This window comes from Pipistrellus kuhlii, unplaced genomic scaffold (assembly GCF_014108245.1).
Source record: "Pipistrellus kuhlii isolate mPipKuh1 unplaced genomic scaffold, mPipKuh1.p scaffold_m20_p_2, whole genome shotgun sequence".
Lineage (NCBI taxonomy): Eukaryota > Metazoa > Chordata > Mammalia > Chiroptera > Vespertilionidae > Pipistrellus > Pipistrellus kuhlii.
In genome coordinates, this window is record NW_023425515.1 from 76,400,323 (window position 1) to 76,414,318 (window position 13,996).

Here is a 13,996-nt window from a genome sequence, read left to right on the forward strand (position 1 = left end):
CGCTCTTAGCCCTGGTCAGGGTGTGTGCAGGAGGCAACCAATTGATGTGTCTCTCTAACATCTATGTTTCTCTCTGTCTCTCTCTCTGTCTCTTGCCCTCCCTTCCACTCTCTCTGAAATCAATGGGAAAATATTCTGGGTGAGGATTAACAAACAAAACAAAACAAAAAGAATGTGTCAAATTCTTAACACTATCTTGGTAGAGATGATAGTAATCCATGAAGTTTTATGCATTTAGATGATTTCGATTTTCCTTTTAATTTCCTTTTACTGCAGAGTCATTTAGTAGCTAATAAAATATATATCACATGCATCCATAATCTCTTGGTGTGTGTCATTGCTAGAGGCTAACATTAGTGGAGAAACCATGGTTTCACTTGCTATCAATTTAAACCCCTTCTGGGGCTTATAGTTCCTTTAAAAAAGTAAAAATATTGGAATATGTTTTGATTTACTTTCAGAGAAATCAAAATTTCCAGGAAAGTCTACCCCTGAATGTATAATATGATACTAGTATAAAAATACACTACATATTTTAACTAAAAATTATAATGAGACATTCTGGTAGCTAAATAAAATTAAAAGAAAGAAAATAAAGTTCTTTGCTGATTCATTTATACATTCGTGCTTCAGGATAGCATGCAGAAGTGGCCTGATATTACTATGGACTCGTGAGCAATGTCAAAATGGAACTTCCAAATCAATCTGGTAAGCCAATAATATTTCACACAAGTACTGCACTCATGGCATTGTTTTGATATAAATTTAAACTTACCTCACACTGGAGAATCTTAAACCACAATCTTAAACCTGGAATCAAACAAAAATTATAATTACTATTTCATGGGAAGACAAAAGTTCATATGTTAATACTATCTAATAAAAGAGTAATATACAAATTAATCACCACCCCTGTACACCCACAAACCACTCCCACCAGCCAATCAGGAGCAAGTATGCAAATTAACCCAACCAAGATGGCTGCTGCCATGGAGAGAACAGGAGTGAGGCTTGGGTTTCCCCAGCGATAGAGGAAGCCAAGCTTTCCACCTGCCCTGGCCAGCCCAGGCATCCGCTTAAGGCTACAAAGTTTCAATTATAGAAGATAAATGCTAACAAATATGGTGACAGCCATGGAGCTGGAGAGAGCAGGCTAGGGTTTCCCCCAGTGAGGGAGGAAGCCAAGCTCTCCACCTTCCCTGGCTGGCCTAGGCCTCCGCTTAAGGCTACAAAGTTTCAATTCTAGAAGATACATAAGTCCCAACAGAAATGGCTGCTGCCAGGGAGCAAGCAGAAAGCTTGGCTCTGCTCCAGGCTACAAAGTTTCAATTGTAGAAGATAAATAAACCCCAGATACCAGGGCCTCCGCTTGGGTTGCTGGGGGTGTGGCCAGCCTGTAAACCACCACAGGCCTCTTTCCCAGGCTGCCCCATGCCCCAAGGGAACTCCCACCCTGATCTGGGACACCCTCAGCCAAGCCTGCACCCTCTTCAATCTGGGACCCCTTCGGATCATGCCTAAACTGGCAGTTGGACATCCCTCTTGAAATCAGACAGCACTCACCGCCTGCCTGCCTCATTGCCCCTAACCACTCTGCATGTTGGCCTGATTGCCCCAACTACCCCCACTTCTGGTCTGATCACCCTTAACTGTTCCTCTGTCAGCCTAATCACCCCATCTAGCCTACTCCCCCCAACTACCCCCACCCCCTTTCTGGCCTGCTTGCCCCCAATTACTCTCCCCCTCCCCCTCCCCCCTCCTCCCCGCTGGCCTGATTACCCCCAACTGCTCCCCTGGCCAGCCTGCTCACCCCTAACTGCCCCCCCAACAGCCACTATTGCCCCCAACTGCCCCCCCCCCCCGGCCTGGTTGCCTCCAACTGTCACCCACTCTGGCCTACTCGCCCCAACTGGCCCCCTGCAAGCCTGCTCACTCTCAACTGCCCTCCCTACCAACATGCTCCCCTCAACTTCCCTCCCCCCCCCCCCCCCCCCCCGCCAGCCTGATTTCCCCCAACTTCTCTCCTCTGCTGGCTGATTGGCCCCCTTGCTGGCCTGATCACCCCCACTGCCCTACCTGCAGGCCTGATTCCCCCCAACTGCCCTCCCCTACTGGGCTGTTCGCCCCCAACTACCCCCTGCCAGCCTGCTAACTCCCAACTGAATCCCCTGGCAGCCTGATCACACCCAACTCCCCCCCTTTCTGGCCTGCTCACCCTCAACTGCTCCCCCTGCCAGCCTGCTTGCGCCCAACTGCCCCTCCCCCTGACCAGCCTAATCACCCCCAACTATTCCCCCTGCTGGTTTGGTCATCCACAACTCCTCCCTGCCAGCCTAATCATCCCCAACTTCTCCCTCCACAAGCTGGCCTGCTCATCCCCAACTGCCGTCGTCACCCCCCCTTCCACACCCCCCACCCCCACACACGCTGGCCTGCTTGCCCCTAACTGCCTCTGACTCGGCTCCACCACCATGGCTTTGTCCAGAAGGTCTCCTAGTCTAATTAGCATATTACCCTTTTATTAGTATAGCTCAGTAATAAATTTGGTAGATTGAGTTTCCTTTTTGACAAGGAGGTCAGTGACAGATAAAAGAACTGAGAATCTTGATAATCTGGGACCCAGAAATGATAATGAAAAAGAGGACAGTAACCCAAAAACATTCTTGATTTTCATCAAAGATTTGTTCTAGGGTTACTCACTATTTATTTTAAATCGAATTTGCTCCCATAATTTTAACTACTATGTGCTATATTAGTTATCTATTGCTGTGAAACAAATTACATCACAACCTACTGGCTTAAAATAGCATACATTTACTACCTCACATTTTTGTGGGTCAGAAATCTGGACACAGTTCAGCTGGGTCTTCTGCATCAGTGGTTTCTTGTAAGAATGTAATCAAGGTGCTGGCCAGAGTTGGAGTCTCACAGAGCCAATGCTTGACTAGGGAAGGATCCCCTTTGCAGCTCAACTACACGGTTGCTGGCAGGATCCAGTGCTTTAAGTGTTGTTGGACAGAGGCCTCAGTTCTTTACTCCCCATTGCCTGGAGATTGTTCTTAGTTTGTGCTATGTGGACTTTTCCAACATGGAGCTTTCTTATCAAAGCCAGAATCAGAGGGGATCTATTAGCTAAGTAGAAGTTGTAATTTTTCTAACCTAATTATAGAAGTAATATACTATTGCCTTCACTATATCTTATTGGATGGTGGCAAATTACTAGGTCCAGCTCACTCTCAAGCACAAGGAATTACATTCAGAATGATATGATTTTCAGTAGATAGGAATCACTGGGGGGCAACTTAGAAGCCTGCCTACCATAGCCACCAACATGCTAGGAGTACTTACATCTAAATATTCAGCTCAGTAAAGCAAATACATGAGTATTCCTTTGAGAACCATAGCCCAAATAAGCCCAAATCTACTTCTCTTGTCTTCTTTCATTTTAGCTAAAGCTTCACCAGCCAAAGAATTTCTTGTGCTATAAACTTGATGTCATGCTCAACAACTATAATTTTTTCAACCAAATGTAGTTCATCCCTAAGTAATGTAGACAAATGCTTTGACCAGAATTTTCTTCAATTGCTCAAATCTACCCAACTATCACTGTTCTCTACTGAACATCCTTCACTTACTGTAGATCATTGTATGAGCCCTCTTCCATGTGTCCTTCTCATTCCAATTCATCACTTTCATAACTTGGGACTTTGCTTGGTTTATTTCTTCTCCAGGGAATACTCTTTATTTTTTCTCTATTACCTTCTTTGCCAAGAAAACTCTTATTTATTCATTAAGATCAAGTTTAAATGTGTCTGATTACTAAAAACCTGGTTATACAACGTTTGATACAGCAAAGGCACTATTTCTAAAATGTTAGAGAAAAATGATACACAATATAGAGATGACAAGAATATTTTACTATAAAGAGAAAACTTTTCAGATACGGACAATGAGTTGTGTTTATTATTCATCTAAATTCAACTACAAAAATCTATATGCAATTTTAAAGTAAATAATGCTATCTCTAGCCCACCCAGCATGGCTCAGTGGTTGAGCATTGACCTATGAACCAGGAGGTCACAACTTGATTCCTGTTTAAGGCACACTTCTAGATTCTGGACTTGATCCCCAGTATGGGGTGGGTGTGCAGGAGGCAGCCGATCAATAATTCTCTCTCATCATTGATGTTTCTATCTCTCCCTTTGCCTCTCCTTTCCTCTCTGAAATGAATTAGAATATATTCTAATATATTCTAGGGGCAGGTGGGGTGGTTGTCCCTCAGCCCAGCCTGCACCCTCTCCAATCTGGGACCCCGCAAGGGCAGTCGGATATCCCTCTTACAATCCAGGACTGCTGGCTCCCAACTGCTCACCTGCCTGCCTTTCTGATTGCCACTAACCACTTCTTCCTGACAGCCTGATCACCCCCTAACCATTCCCATGCCAGACTAATTGATGTCTAACTGCTCCCTTGCCAGCCCATTTGCCCTGAACTTCCCTCCTCTGCTGTCCTGGTCACCCCTAACTGCTCACCCTTACAGGTTTGATCACCTTCAGCTGCCCTCCCTTTCAGGCCTGGTTCCTCCCAACTGCCCTCCCCTGCTGGCCATCTTGTATCCACATGGAGGCAGGATCTTTGACCACATGGGGGCAGCCATACTGTGTGTTGGAGAGATGGTCAATCTGCATATTAGTCTTTTATTAGATAGGATAGAGACCTGGTGCATGGGTGGGGACCAGCTGGTTTGCTCTGAATGATGTCCCGGATCAGGGTAGGGGTTCCTTGGGGCACGGGGCAGCTTGAGAGAGGGGCCTATGATGGTTTGCAGGCTAGCCACACTCCTCAGCAACCCAAGTGGAGCCCCTGGTATCTGGGATATATTTACCTTCTACAATTGAAACTTTGTATCCTGGAGCGGAGCCAAGCCTCCTGCTTGCTCAGTGGTGGCAGCCGTTTCTGTTTGAATTTGTTTACCTTCTATAACTGAAACTCTGTAGGCTTGAGTGGAGGCTTAGGCCGGTAAGGGCAGGCAGAAAGCTTGGCTCCCTCCATTGCTGGGGAAATGCCTCCCTCCTGCTCTCTGTGGCTGTAGCCATCTTGTTTGGGCTTATTTGCATACTCGCTCTGATTGGCTGTGGGCGTGGCTTGTGGAGCAGAGTAATGGTTAATTTGCATATTACTCTTTTATTAGGTAGGATGCTATATAATAGAAGCCTAATATGCTAAATGTCTGGTTGATATGCTAAAGCCGCTCGACCTCTTGCTATGACCTGCACTGACACTGGTTGACCAATCACTATGATGTACACTGACAACCAGGGGGCAGATGTTCCAACTAGTAGGTTAGCTTGCTGCTGGGATCTGGCTGATTGGGACTGAGCTGGACATGCCCTGGAGTCCTCCTGTGGTCCCTCCCCAGCTGGTCAACCTCCTGTGTCTCTCCCTGGCTCTGATCATGCACAATTGGTTCTTCAGCTGGCCTGCACCCTCTCACAATTTGGAACCCCTCAGAGGATGTCAGAGAGCTGGTTTTGGCCTGATCATGCAGGCCAGGCCAAGGGACCCAACTGCATCGGGCCTCTAGCCTATATAATGAAAGTGTAAGAGACTATTATGGCAGAACAACCAGAACAACCAGTCCCTATGATGTGCACTGACCACCAGGAACAGTTTCAGGGGGAGTTTCACTCAGCCAGAAGCTGGCTCACAGCTGGTGAGTGCAGATGCCATGACAGGAACCTCTCCTGACTCTGCAGCTGCAGGTGTAGTGAGCTGGAATGAGCGTGAGCAGCAACCAGTCCTGATTCAAGCTTCTCCTTGCCCACCTGCTACATCCCCTGAAAGATCCTGGACTGGGAAAGGGATGTCTGACTGCCAACCTAGGCCCGGACACCTGGGGATCAGGTCCAAGCCAGCAGTCAGACATCCCCTGAGGTGTCCCAGAACTGCAAGATGGTGCAGGCCAGGCTGAGGGATGAATTTCATGCACCAGGCCTCTAATGTGTGTGTGTGTGTGTGTGTGTGTGTGTGTGTATATATATATATATATATATATATATATATATATATATATATATATTAAAAGAACGTTATCTTTAGTTAATAGCACAATCTAGAAATATTATATTTTGTGTGTGTGGCTTTCTGTGTTTTGCTGTTTCCTTTGTTCCTGATCAGTTTAATGCAATGGCTAACCAAACATATAAGGATTTAAAAGTTATTTAGCAACAGAAAGTTGCAATATCTAGTTTCACCACAATTTATTCAATTAAGAAAACTATTCTGTGAAGTATCATGGTGTAGTGGTAGAAAAAATGGGGACCAGGAAGCCTGGGTTTTAGTGATAATTCTGCCACCAACCAGTTTTGCCTCTTTAGAGAATTATTGCTCCATTATGGTTAAACATCTTTATCTATAGAACAAATGAATGGGACTAGATTGGTGGAATTTAATATCTGTTCTTCTAAGCTCTCAGGTGACAGTGCTTTACAAGTTCTGAAATAGGGTCTGATCATAGTACGCGCATTCAATATTTACGCGTTTTCTATTATGTTTATCTCCACCAAAAATTGTATTTAGTTTTACCTCTTTAATGATGGGACTCTAACCCATCAAATAATGTTTTTACCTCCCCCATCAAGTAAAACATAGGTAACCAGAGTTAGCAGTCCTTCCTTGCCTCATTAAGGCCCTCTTTCCCTCTTTGGGCTCAGGACACCCTGTCTACACAAATAAATATTTCTCTATCAACAAATTACTTTTAAGAAAATTTTGTTTTAATAAGTATTGTTAATTTAAGTATATTCATACCTTTATGCTGCTATAAAATTACTGGCTCTGAACAACCTAGAAAATGTAAAACAATTATAAACTCAAACTACCTGTTTAATTTTATTTAATACATTGATTTTTCATTTTTTGTAGCTTTCTGCAATATAGATCTATTTCCTGAAGAATTAATGTTAAAAAATGAAATCATCTTATAGCAATTGCTTTAGTTAAAAGTCTAAGACTACACTTGGCAGACCATGCTTCTTATTATATTGCACATAGAATTAACATACATATTATTTTACATTAGGCTAGTCTCAAGCTTTGATTACTACTAAAATTGAGAATTTTCCTTAACTTTCTAGTTATTCACTAGAACTGGGAAAATGTTTTTGTTTTTAGATATGCTGTTATTTAACATAAATATTTTAGTGCCTTTTGTTTTCCTGAAGTTGTCTACTGTATTTTGGGTAGTCCTGAAGGAAAAGAGATGTGGAGTTGAGGTACAGAAAAATAGAATATGAAGAAATCATTGAAGAAATAGTGTTGCAGACCTAATTTCTTCTAGTAAGTTATACTTTTTTATTTTCTTGCTATAAATATAACATCTTAGTAATTAGGGTGATCTGGTAACATGATATCACTCATATGTGGAATCTAATGAAGAAAATAAACTAATGAACAAAACAGATCCAGAGACATAGAAGCATGGAACAGACTATGGAATCTCAGAGGGAAGGAAGGGGCGGGGGGGGGGGGATGGGAAGAGATCAACCAAAGAACTTATATGCATATATGCATAATCCAGGGACACATACAATAGGGTGATGAAGGCAGGGACAGGGGCCATCTAGAAATGGTCAATGGGGAAAAAGGGGGACATATATAATACTTTCAAAAATAAAGATTTTAAAATAAAAAGATAAATTAAAAAAAAGAAGTTGCATGATAGTAATCCTTTTAATTAACTGTTGAGAGCTTTGGGTGAGAAAGTGAATATGGCCCAAGATATGAAAACTGAATGGCTCCTGTGTCTAAATTGACTTTATTTGATATGTGATATATGGAAGTTGTATGAGAGATTTTATTCTACATGTAACAAATGAGAGAGAACTCCCAATAGAGGTGCTGTACTTCCTACAATCAAGAAATATTAATCTATTTATATATAAAAGGCTAATATGCTAAGTGTCCATCTGACCAGTAACTGACATGCACTGACCACCATGGGGCAGACACTCAATGCAGAAGCTGCCGTGATGTTCTCTGGCCATTTAAAAATAAATGGGCACCATGGACTTGGCATCAATAAAGCAACACTCAGCTTCCCCCAAGAGTAAGGTCACTACCCTGTTTCCCCAAAGATAAGACAGTGTCTTATATATTAATTTTTGCTCCCAAAGATGCGCTAGGTCTTATTTTCAGGGGATGTCTTATTTTTCCATGAAAAGAATATGGTATACATTTATTGTTAAATGAAAATAAAGGAAATTTATTGCTTGTATATGGTACAGTAGTACGGTAGTTGTCAACACAAACCAGACAAACTGTGAATCCTACAGTATCAAGAATTTACTAATTTATTCAATGACAATCATGTCATCATCTTCTGGAACATCATCATAACAATCCAATTCCTGAATTTCCTGGTGACTTTCTTGTGACTCCATTTCTTTCAGAATCAGTGGATCAAATCTCTCATGTTAAGCAATAGCACTGTTTTTAAATGAGTACTTCTTGTCAAGATAGCCTGCTCACAGTGTATTTGCAATGCAACTGTCAGTGATTTTCTTCCATGAATTCTTCACCCAAGTCACAACTTCTTGCAGTTTAGGTTTCACAAATCACACGCTGATTTCTCTCCATTCTATTTTCAATGTAGTCATTAATTTCCATGAGCAAATTGTCTTTGAATGGCTTGTTTATTGCAATATCAAGAGTCTGGAGATAGGCCGTCATTCCTGCGGGAATCATTATCTGATCTATTTTTCTTTCGTGAAGAAATGTCTTCATGTCTTTAGCGTGGTGAGTGCTGGCTGCATCCCAGACTAGCAGACCTCTTTGGCTTCCTTGCATAACAAGCGGCAGAATGAAATCAACCCACTTCATTATAACTGCTTGTGTGGCCCAGGCTTTTTCAGTTTCAAGAATAAAAATTCCCAAAACACGTTCAATCTTTTCCTTCTTGTCCTTAGAAATGATTAAAGGTGGGATTTTAGTGTCATTCAGATGAATTGCTAAAATACAGGAAACACGTGCACTTTCGTAAGCAGTGGAGGGAATGTACAGTGAGGAGGCACCCCACTGTTCAATTGTTGTTTGAGATGATTTGCCCAAAAACACTGCAATTTCATCCATAGCAATCATGTTGGAAAGATTGTATTTAGAAAAGTCAGCATCATCAATAGAGGACTTGAATGCAAGTGCTTGCTTAATATCTTGAGTATCTTCCAACCTAAACAATGTTGTAGATCTTCTGAAAGACAATTCTCTTTGCTGAAGGAAATTATCCAGCCAGTGTTGTGATGCTTTGAAGTCTTCGGGGGGTATGTCAAACTGTGGTGCCATTGCAAGGGCAAATTCTTGAATCTGAGCTCTATTCACAACCAAAGCCTTTACTCTCCTGTCAACAACCCATTCACAGATCAGGTCTTCCAGCTCGAAAAATAATGGTTGCCAACCTGATCCACACTTGTGCTTTTTAGCATTTCCCTTGTCCACTTGTTCAATGAGGTTACCATACTCTGCTTGCCATTTTCGGACCAATTGGATATTCAACATCTTCTCTTTGCAGAAAGCAGTAATATTTTGGCCCCAAGAGTTTTCCACGATTCCTTTCTTTTACTCCACGGAGTAGCTTTCTCTTCTTGCGCTCATTTCTAGGGGTTAAAAAAAAGAAATTGGGGTATCAAGGTGGGGGGAGGAGGATCATTTAAAATGACACAGGGGGATCAGAGGGGGGAATCAAAATGGCACAGGAGAATCAGAGGGGGGATTACCATTTTAGTAACCCCTTTTGATCCTTCTGTGCCATTTTGATTGCCCCCTCTGATCCTCCTGTGTCATTTTAAGTGACTCCCCCCCCCCCCCCCCGTGCCACTGCACACCTTCACCAGACATCCCCCCTACCCCTTTATCAGACATTTACCCCCTGGGGCCTGCCTGGGGACTGTCACTGGGCTTGCTGGGGCCTGGATCTGGGCTGGAGCAGGGTCTGTCACTGACTGAGAACCTTCAGTCATCATGAGGGCGGCCGCGAGCATCAGGTAGTGTCACCAGAGACAGACCAGCACTCACCACCTTCGCAGCATCCTGTCCCCTCTAATCCTCCTGTTCTTCTACATGCATCTGCAAAAGCCTCCTCCTCTCTCCCACCCCGAGCTCACCGCTCACTCCGACCTCCACTCTGCCTCCACACACCAGTGACATCAGGACTACGCGTAACGTCACTGGTTGCTGGATGCCAGTTGGGGCGGCCCTAGCGACCAGTTTACAATAAATTAATTTTCATTCTGAGACAGAGCCTGGGGGGGGTGTCTTATTTTCGGGGGGATGCCTTATATTTCACTCAGAAGGAAACCTGTAAGTAGGTCTTATTTTTGGAGGATGTTTTATTTTGGGGGAAACACGGTAGATGTCCTGCTTTTGGAGGGACAGTCCCACTTTTTAACAATTTGTCCCGCATCCCGTGGCGTTTTAAAATCAGGACAAATTGTTAAAAAGTGGGATTGTCTTGCTAAAGGTGGGACATCTGGTCACCTTACCCAAGAGGGACACAGGCCCCACCACCACCCTGAGTGACAGCCCACCAAATCACAGCCAATGCTGCCAAGACCCATGGTGCAAAATTCGGCCCACAGCCCAGCCAAGTCCAGTGTGCAAACGGTCACTGTGGGTGCCAGGTAATGATATCACGTAGCAACGCCCAGCTTCCTCTCCCTACAGACTAGCCTCCTTGCAGTTTCTTTAGCCCAGGAACACAACTTGCTTTATAGCTAGGTGCAAACATTTTACACTTTAACCAAATGTATGTGAAGTATTTTTCCATGGCTTATCTCATTGATCCTCACCGAAGTTCTGGAATAGGTAGATAGGAGACTTGGTATAATCCTATTTTCTTTTCATTAGCCAAAAAATGGAGATTTAGTAAGTTTAGACACTTGACTCAACTGAAAAGTAGAAATGGTGGACCTTAAGAATGACTTCAGGCTTTTTCACTGTGCAGAATATAGTCAAACACTGCTACAGTTAAATATCTCTGACTTGTTCTCCCTGCATGATCTACAATAAAAATCTGCTTTGTGTTAATATTTACTGCTGTGTAGCTGACAATTACCTGTAAGAGAAGTTGGGATGCTTCACTGGGCTGGAAAAAGTTTAGCTAAATAAGGAAGCAGGTCTAATTAAGCAAGTTTTATTCTATCTATTATATATATATAAAAAGCCAGTGTTCTTGGTGACCAAATGACCGCACCTCTTGGACCATGAGTGGGGCAGGGTAGAGCAGGACTGAGGACTAGCAAGCAGGCTGAACATCTGACCTCTTTGTCCCTACCCCTGGCCTGCAGGCTCTGATGGATCAGTGACGGTGGGTGGCAGAAAGACCAGGCTATCTGTCAGGCCATTGGGATCACCAGCTCATCCCTGGCTGCTCGGAGGATCAGGCCTGTGGAAAAGCAGGCACCAGGGACATCACCTCCATGTGCATGTGCTGGGCTGGCCGCTGATGGAACACGCTGCCCACTCGGGGCCACTCACTCTGGGGCAGGTAGGTCGCGGGCATGCCCCACAGCTTCCATCAGCACCTCAAGCCCCAGCAGCAGTGGCAGCGGCGGCCACTAGTATTTAACATATTAAGATCACTCATAGGCCTGCCTGATTCATCACAGGTTTGGCTATTACATTGCTTTGTGCAATAATTGAAAACCTACTTCTCATGTGCACCCTGATTCCTTGATGATAAATATGAATTTTACAAGGAGAATCAATATTAGTTTAACAAGAAGAATCAATAAACTGGTTAAGTCATTGTAATACTAACTTGACATTTTCAGGATTGCTTTACATTCATTCAACATATTATTGAAAGCCTATTCCTTGACAGGTACTAGCATCAAAGATGAATGCTACATAAGTGTATTGCTGTTATATAAAGGTCTTGCTATGCGGGAGGAGACTCAACACTAAGTGGGAACTAGCCAGCTATGTTATTAGAATCTCTCTGTCAGGGGATCTCAGACCTGCAGAGGGACTATGACCAGTGAACTGTTGAATGGGCTCTGGGAAGGCCTATTTTTTTTTTTTCCAGCTTGTATCAGTTTGTATCTTTCTTTATTAAAGTGCTTCCACATACTGCCAGAGCTGGACTTCCAGGGCCTAGATGAGATCATGGGCAAAAACAGAAAGTTCAAGTTATCTATGTAAGAGATATGAGAATATCTAGCATAATATCACAGAGAAAATAACTTTTGAATGAAAAGTACTAAGAAACATTGTACAGCTACCTGCATTAATGTTATAGACCACACTAGGGCAAAAAATGTAATAGAAGTTGACTGTTCAAAACATGTAATGAAGTTCCTTAGTCCCACCTGAGTTCCGCTGCAATGGGCAGGGCTGTCTGTGAGTTATTTTTAGCCCAAGGATTGCCAGACACTATCATATTTTCATTTACTTAACAGAGTTAAATAGATTGTTAGACAGAAGCACCAAAGTAAAAATATTATTATTTTGGGGTTGGATTTAACTAGTTTTCAATCCTGGCTCTGAAAGCAGGTAAATTATTTAACAACTCTGTGTTTCAGTTTTTTTCATTTTCCAAGTAAAGTTGTACCTATCCTATAGAGTTGCTGCCATGATGAAATAGAATGCAGTGCTATTAGTGGTTAAATACTGATTGACTCAAACAAATGTCTAGCCCAAGAATGTGGTCAATAAATGTCAGTTTCCTTTCTCTTCACATGCTTTTCTCAGGAAGTAATCTAACAATGAGCCTATACTCCCAATTAGGTAACCACAATCTCAGAGTGGAGTGTTTTGTATAGTAGAGAGCAGTGGTAAGAGCACAGACTCTAACTTTTCTGGTTACAAATCTCAGCTCTGATACTAGCAGGCTAAGTGGTTATGAGAAAAGTTCTTAATTACTTTGGGACTCACTCTGTACATAAAATATAGTTTTCCTCATAGACATGACATAAGAATTACATGAATTAATAAATTTAGAGCACCTGGCACACAGTAAGCTTTAAATCGCATGTGTCAAACACAAGGCCCGCGGGCCAAATCCGTCCGCCAGGCCTTGCAATGTGGCCCGCACCGCGCTGTCATCACTGCACTCCGCTGCGTTTCCATCACAATGACAGTTTATGACTGTTCAGTAAACCATTCGGCCCGCGATTTAGGCTGGATTTTAGATTTTGGCCCCTTCTCTGATTGAGTTCGACACCCCTACTTTAAATAATGTTAGCTCAACACAAACAAAACAAAAGGCACTTAGAATAGTGCACAGAGCAACATTCTCTAGTCAGACATCAGGGCCCTGGTTACACTTTACACCTGCTAGACTTCTAAGCCAGGGTTTAACCTTACTAAATCTTAGTTTTCCTGTTTATAAAATTAGATTAATATTACCTTCCTGTTCAGCCTATATTACAAGGACAGACTAAATGCGACGATATAAGTTGATGGTGAGCATATTTTGAGCAATATTATTATACTAGAGGCCTGATGTATGAAAATTTGTGCAAGAGTAGACCTTCCTTCCCCTGGCTGCCCGCACAGGCTTCTCTCTGGCACACAGGAGCCAGGCTTCCCTCCTCTAGCCACCAACAGGCACCTGGGGCCCATGCTGCTTCCTTCTGGCTGCCTGCAGACATCTGGTCCTGGGCTGTCTTCCCTCCGTCCCCAGCTTCGTCAGGAAGGACATCCGGAATGAAGTCTGGTCTAACTAGCATATAACCCTTTGATTATAGACAAGGCAGTGTTGTCTGAATTATTTACAATCTACCTATATTATGAGAAATACACTAATTAATCAATTATATATGCACTATTTTAAGTTTTGCAGGACTGACTCAAATGTGTATTCAATCCTATAATCACTAGATCAGGAAGACAAACCAGAGATCTTAAGCTATGCTTCAACTGATGCCCCATACCTTAATTTTCCCCTCTTTTGCTACTTTCTTTGTATAATGATTAATTGATAAGAAATATCTTCTTAAAT